A 7,751-nucleotide genomic window follows, 5' to 3' on the forward strand; every position below is an offset into this window, starting at 1 on the left:
GACATCTGGATATCAGTCTGCATCGCCTCAGGAATCTGGACCCAATTTCTGCATGCACCCATGTCTCTCCCTTTAATACCCAGGTACATCCTTCTGTGGAGAAAGCAGATGGTTACTGTGCTGCCAGGCTGTACCGTAAGGAACTTATGTGTTGCCAAAGCCATTTTTTATCTCATTGGAAATGTTGACATGGGTTGGGAATTCCAGATTATGAGTACTGAGAAATGATGTTTTCTCAGTGCAGAGAGCACCAGGGCAAGAAAGAAGTGCTTTGCCATTTCTCCGCAGTGCTGTGCTTCAGCCCTCTGTGGGGAAACCATGGAGTCGGGTAGCTCAGGAGTCAAGTCCCGTGCTGAGGGGTGAAAGGGAAATCCCACCTGAAGGCCCTATGCCAGCTGCAGCCTGGCTGTGTGGTTGAACCAGTCACGCAAAACGATGAGAGGAAGACATTTTTTCCATGACACAATGTGGAGTCTTAGGTGCCAAGGCACCTGAACAAAGCAAATGAGGTAGCCCATGCCATGCCATGAGGCTCTGCACACTTTGAGTTAGGAAGCACTAATACAACCACATTGTCACTCACAAACCCTAAATTAAGGCAATTTATCTCTGCATGGGGGAATTCACCATGCACACACATACCTAAGAGAGATGAGCTAGATGCCCAATGTCAACTGGCCTTGCAAGTAACAGGTGCTTTAATTTAATTACAGTGCTTGAGAACCCAAATCAAAGTCTCTGTGGATGAAAAGCATGGCAATCGACTGACATAAAAATCCTTAACTTTCTAAGCCAAGGTGTCCCTTTTGGGCTGAAACAAGTATAGAACTCATTGCCATGAGAACTAGATTAATCTTGCTTCTCAAGGACATGAGGCATCCAACTAAGCAAGATTTTTGTAACAGTAATCACTTGACTTAAATAAAATAAGTGTATGTACTAAGTCTATTTCAGCAAAATACACTAATTTTTACTCACACCATTAGTGGTAATCATAATGGTTAACAAATCAGAAGCATTGTTTCGTGTTCTGAGGAGCTTTAGAAGAACTAAGGAATTAAGGATTTGCTAATAAAGAGTGGTGAATAAACAAAAATTACAGAAGGATTTCAAGAAGCCTGAATAAGCTACAGAAATCAATGGAAGATAAATGAGAACTCAGAGAAATCTGGTTTATATTAAAAATCCCTAAAAACAATAATGTAACACGGTCTGGGTGAAATGAGGTCAGTGTGTCTCTTTCCAGAACTGAACAGACATGCCCACAATGCAGAACCCACCACAACAGAAGTCCTTTTCTCAGGAAATTCGGGACAGATATAGATGATGATTCTGGCAAAGGCGCGTCATGCCGAGAAGCAGATCCCAAAGACAAGGACAAAATCAGGATGAGAGAAAACTGCAAGAAGATGGTCAGAACATAAATATCCAGGTATATTAGCCTAACATCTTTATCCAGTTCTACTTTTATGGAGATACTTGAAATCATAATAAATAAATAAAACCCTGCTGCTTCAGAAGGGGAAATCTGTGATCAAAGAGTTCTTTCAAGGTGCCATTAAAATCAAGGCATTAAATTTATGCTTGTACTGAAGCACATAAGCAGCTACTTAACCAGCTCTGGACCTTTTATTTTTCAGCTGTTGGCAATGTTAGAGCCTAAGCCCTTGCTCAGGCCTTGCTCACTAGCAGCACTTTGATTCCAGCATCAGTGCATTTTAGTGTTGTATCTTAAGGTTCAAACCTGCAAAACACCAACATCACTTAAGAAGTGCTGAGCGCCCTCAGCTGTCTGAAAAGCAGTTTGTTTTCTGCCAAAATTTCAAGTCTGTGTTTACTGCCTTGAATAGCCTCAGAAAAATTCTCCTTCTCTTCTTTTTCTTGCAAACCAAATTCTTCCCACTATTCATCACTCTCTCAGTGACAGTGCAATGGCAGGCTCTGGATTTCTGGCCTGTTTTGCAGAGGACGAGTGCTGCATGTTTGCCACCAAGCAGGGCAGATTACCCCCGTTGTGCCTGGGAGGCAGAGCAGAAGTGCTGAGCGGCCAGGGCTGGCATCCCTCTGGGATCTAGGCATCACTGAGAGCTGGGGTACCCCTCTGTGACATCTGCAGAGCAGATGTCCATTGAAGGCATGGGGACTCTAAGTCCCCGTGATGATAACTTCCTTTCTTGATCCCCTGAGTTCTCTCTGCCTTGGGATTCAAGGTTCTCAAACACACCCTAGTTTCATGCAGAGTTTACACCGGCATAAACCAGCATGGCTGCTGAAAGAATCAGCCCTTCTTCCCCTCTACCATAGAATCACAGACTGGTTTGGGTTGGAAGGGACCTTTAAAGATTATCTAGTCCAACCCCCATGCCATGGGCAGGGACATCTTGCACTAGACGAGGGTGCTCAAAGCCCCCTCAAACCTGACCTTGAACACTTCCAATGGTGGGGCATCCACAACTTCTCTGGGCAACCTGTGCCAGCATCTCACCACCCTCATCGTAAAGAGTTTCTTCCTTATGTCCAATCTAAACCTACCCTCTTTCAGTTTAAAACTGTTGCTCCTTGTCCTGTCACTACAGGTCCTGGTGAAAAGTCTCTCTCCATCTTTCTTATAAGTCCCATTTAAGTATTAAAATGCCTCAATAAGGTCTCCCCAGAGCCTTCTCTTCTCCAGGCTGAACAACCCCAATTCTCTCAGCCTTTCTTCACAGGAGAGGCATTCCAGCCCTCTGATAATTTTCATGGCCCTCCTCTGGACCCACTCCAATAGGTCCAAAAGCCACTTCAGAGTCTTCCACCAAAGTTGCATGGGCATGTGGTGAGCCAGTACGAGGAAAACTGATTTAGTTAAAAACTGTCCCAGGTTAAAGTCTCTGGTCTGGTTCACTCTGATCTGGCTGTCTGTATGTCTCCACCTGCACTTCCTTCAAAGGCAGTGCTGTCCTATACAGGCTTAAACACTATATAAACTTTTCACTCCAAGTCTCCTTGCAGGAGGTGCATTCCCAGGTGTTCCTACAGTCATCATAGCGATAAGCCAAGGCTGCAACACGAGAAGGTCAGATCAGAGACCAGCGATCAGAGAAATACTGCAATTTGTGAGATGTGCTTGCAAGCTTCATTTCCACTCAGTAGCAGCCACAATATCTCAAGAGCAAGACGAGGATATTGTCCCATGCTGGTACACAGCTCTCAGGAGTATTGCTGAGGGTTCACAGCTTCTAGAGGCAGAAGATGCCCCAGAAAAAAAACCCAGCTGGCTCCTACCATGGGTGTGATCTGGGGTCTCTCTTTGGGAAACTCTGTACTGTCACAGCCTCCATAATGTTACTGTAATTGTTCTCTTAGTGGTTTGTAACACCAGTTAAAATGCCAGTGCAGCTCAATTCACTATGATAGCAATATTTCCCTCCTCTGGATTGTGTAAAAAGGGAAATAGTGATGAGTGCACTTACACAACCCACCAGAAGTTACATTTTCACACTTAGTAGGAAAGCAGCTTGTGGAGTCAAAGAGCCCTTCAACCAAATGTCTTAGCAAGACATTGGAGGTAAAAACAAAATAAGGGGCATTTATGACTGAAATATTAAGAAGGGGATTTTCAAAAGGATTTAAGTGGTAAAATTCAGGAAGAACTGGATGTCATAATACATTTGCCTCCAGGCTTTAGTTGAGAGTTACACCTTTTAAAATAATGTTATGCTTCCACCCAAATATTTTTGTTTTGACCATCTCTTTGCAGCCAGGAAGCAATGTTTCCTTTATGTTATAATGCATGATGGGAACCTGGCTAATCTCTCCCCGTGGCCTATATGGTGGCACGGAGCTGCAGACACCGTTCTCTTTTAATGATGAACACGGGTGCATTTCAGGATAAAGAAAACAGTATTATCTGCGAGAGATTTTTGCCACAGTACTTTCAGAATAGAGACTTCCTTAGCCCCATTCTGGCTTAATTTCCTCTTGCAGCTTTATAGAAGCACTGCAGATCTCCCCTACATGGAAACACTGAGGAGTCACTTCTTCGAAGGGTAGCATGCTGCGCTGGACAGGCTACTGCTCTCCCTCAACAAGGTGCACTGTCATTGCTCCTTAGCTGTCCAAGATTTCTCCATCTGACCTGGAATCCTCACGTTTCATTCTCCTCGCTCCATGGCTCTCCAATTCCTTCTCAATAATTCCCTAAAATAGTCCCACTTTTACTTTTGACCATCCTTAGGCAGAAGTAAACCTCATTCCTCCGTCTCCTAGCCCTGGGTCATATTTGCTCATTGATCTGCCTGTGTTTTCCTGGCATAGCTGTACTTGGCAGCAGTGCCACATTCCAAGGGCTTCAGACATTTTCTCAGTCTGCTGCCTTCTTGGTCCAAATTTCACACTCAGAAAGAGCAAAAGAAAAGGGCAAAGATGCCTGTGTTTTTAAACACTTGTGGTATTCTGGAGCTCCTGACCTGTTCAACCAATGATGATCTGGAAAGAGAATTGGTGCCATCTATTGGAAAGAGAAAACAAGGACAGTCATCAATTTGGTTTTTAGCTTTTCTGCACATTTATCCATTTTATTTTTTCCTTGCCCTTTATCATCACGGGTGTAAGGACACAAACAGCAACACCTGCTGGCATGGCAGCTGTTGAGTGAAATTTGCTGCTCCCTGAGTGGACACCAGTATCTGTCGAGTGGTCAAGAAAGGAGAAGACAGCCTGAACAAAGATCCTATAGTACTGTCAATGGCAGTTATTCTGCAGTCACGAGTCAGTTCATCTCTTCTGAACTGCCAGAGACAGAATCACAAAACCACCAGACTTGTGGTTAACATTTTGCTCTTCTTCTCAGCAAAAAGTCTAAAGCACCCTACTGACAGGCAGAAAATTACTTTGTCATCAGGGCTCCTAATGCAGGGCTCTATACCTAGACGAAATAGCATGGAGTACTTTTCTTGGTTGCTGCTCTTGCTGGACTGAGAATAAGTGGGGACATTTTTGCCAATTTGACTCCAATTATGAAATTTATTAGAAAAGAAGATTACAGATAATATTTTTGACTGGTGATGGAATGAGTTTGTTTCAAGAAAGAAATCAGAGCTGATGGTGAGGAATTCCAGCAACTTGGCACAATCAAACTGCAACTCATTTGAAGAAGGAAAAAGCTGAAAAGGAAAACCGTTACAGTACAATTTTTCTACATACCAGCAAGCTCCGAATTAGATCATCTAAAAGCTATGCTAGAGGTACTATTTTTACTCTTCTATGTCATTGCACAGAGATGTTATATAACTGCAGTTGTAAAAGAAGTTATCCATTTGGCTGTATGTGGGAGGGAAAATGGTACATGACACTCTGTATTAAACGTCACAGAATGGGCCAAAAGCAATTAGTTAGATACATTCTTTGGTACTACCTTTGCTTCACATATCCTGCCCACAACGGGGTTATCAGACTGAAAACATGATCTTCGTCACTTTTTTCTACTATTTTATTTCTGTCATCTCTTGGCTTCCTGGACTTTGCATTTGATGATTCTCTCTTTGAGGGTAATAACAGTACCAATAGAAATAGGTTCAATACTGGACTGATAATCAAAAATCCATGATGATCCCAGGTTGAACATACCATACCATCTGTTAATGGCAAATAAACATTTAGATCATACATCTGACTTTCATGCTCTTTGTAGTTGTTTTACTGTAGATGATAATCTAAGGCCTGACACTGTTTAATGTAAGTTTTACCAGCTGGCTCTGAGCCCTCTCCAGGCCATGGCAGCATTTAATTGTTGGAAGAAATGAATGCATTTCATTATCTTACTTCTCTCTAGGTTATGGTGACATTCATCACACAGTACTGCTGACTGCAGAAGTTGGATGCACTTCATAACATCCCTACTCCCCTCCTTAATCTGCTCAAAGCCTGCAAAGAACATAACTTTATGGTGTTTTAAAATTACCTGTCAATTGGAAATTAAGTTTAATCAGCAAATTTGAAGTCACAGCAAACACTCCAGCATTATGTTGGCAAGAAGCCCAGGTATTAATCAAGGGTAGTAGTCCTTCCATGGACCTGTGGATACCTCTGTGGACAGAATAAAGCAAAGCCTCTTTAGGAACCTGAGCTGCTGGGAGGAAGCAATCCAGACTGGTGTAGTGTATATTCATAGTGTCCTGGGAGATAAGTCAGTCTTTGAGCTATGTCTGTACAGTATGTATGGGATCCTGGCCAATATCAGGTGTTTCCAGCAGCTACCACAGCAAGAGTCAGAAGCAAGAAGGCAACACTAAGACTAGAAAGACAGGAAGAGCAGAGCCAACATAAGACAGTCAAAGGCAGCATGAGTTCCACATAACAGAAGACAGACAGACAGACAAGATAAAACTTAAGCCCTATGTGTATATACGTAGAGATATGCATAGAGACATGTTCTTTGTATCAAAGCTTTCTGAAGTTCAAGCCTTTGTCCCAGCTTTGTTAGATTCTCAGGGTTCAGCTCCTGGACAACTGCAAAAACAGTATCCAAGCTGTTAGCCCAGGGCGATGCGAAGATAATTCGGCACAAGCCTCTGTCATTCCAGACTAAGCTAAGTGGCATTATCTCACATTTGCTGGGGAGTAAGGGTGTACACAAAGACTGTTTCCATGGCTCAGCTGCCGCAAGGGCATTTCTTAAGTAACTTGACTGAATCTGAGCCCTCAGACCCAGAGCTGACCAATGTCTGTTTTCACAAACAAATGTTATGGAGTGGCTTGGGGAAAGCTAGACACTTTTATACCTCTTGCCTCCAAATATTTACCATCTGCGCAGTACGGCATAGATAAATGAGCTACTCATAACTCAGCCCAGCAGCTCAGACCACTCACCGGAGAGTTAGAACAGAAGTCTCCTTCCTTCACAGGGCCAACACGCTCCACTCCTGCGTGTTACCCACGACCTGCAGAAGGGACAAAACAAATTCATCACATGAGAGACTGTGGTGAAAAAAAGATCCAAATAAAATAGGTGGACCCAAACAGTTGTTTTCTCCATTGCGTTCCCACAACGCTGATATGTAACAACAGTTTTGTGCAAAAACTTTAATGTTCCTTAGATAGAAGCAATTTTTCCTTTTATGTAAAAAACTTGAATTGTCTCTTTTTTTTATTTTTCACAAGGCCTCTTTGGTTATTTGTCTCCCTCCCCTACCTACAAGGACTTTAATTTTTCTTTGGCTTTTAAAAAGCAAAATATTTTATTCCAATTAGAATCAGATACATCACTTCTGATTCCAAGCAATCCCCCTCCATTTTACAACTGCAAGCAAGGACTGTTCTTGCATTAGGATCCCTTCAAAGAATTGCAAGATACATAGAGCTTATTGGCAGTGAAGCTGTGCTGGTTTTGGCTGGGGTAGAGTTAAATTTCTTCATAGTAGCTAGGATGGGGCTATGTTTTGGATTTGTGCTGGAAACAGTGTTGATAACACAGGGATGTTTTCATTATTTCTGAGCAGTGCTTACACAGTCAAGGCCTCTTCTGCTTCTCATCCCACCCCGCCAGGAGCAGGCTGGGGGTGCATAAGAAGTTGGGAGGGGACACAGCTGGGACAAGTGACCCCAATTGACCAAAGGGATATCCCACACCATATGACGTCATGCTCAGCATATAAAGCTGGGGGAAGAAGGAGGAAGGGGGGGACATTCGGAGTGATGGCGTTTGTCTTCCCAAGTCACCGTTACACGTGATGGAGCCCTGTTTTCCTGGAGACGGCTGAACACCTGCCTGC

Source organism: Pygoscelis adeliae, unplaced genomic scaffold (assembly GCF_000699105.1).
Source record: "Pygoscelis adeliae isolate BGI_AS28 unplaced genomic scaffold, ASM69910v1 Scaffold202, whole genome shotgun sequence".
Classification (NCBI taxonomy): Eukaryota; Metazoa; Chordata; class Aves; order Sphenisciformes; family Spheniscidae; genus Pygoscelis; species Pygoscelis adeliae.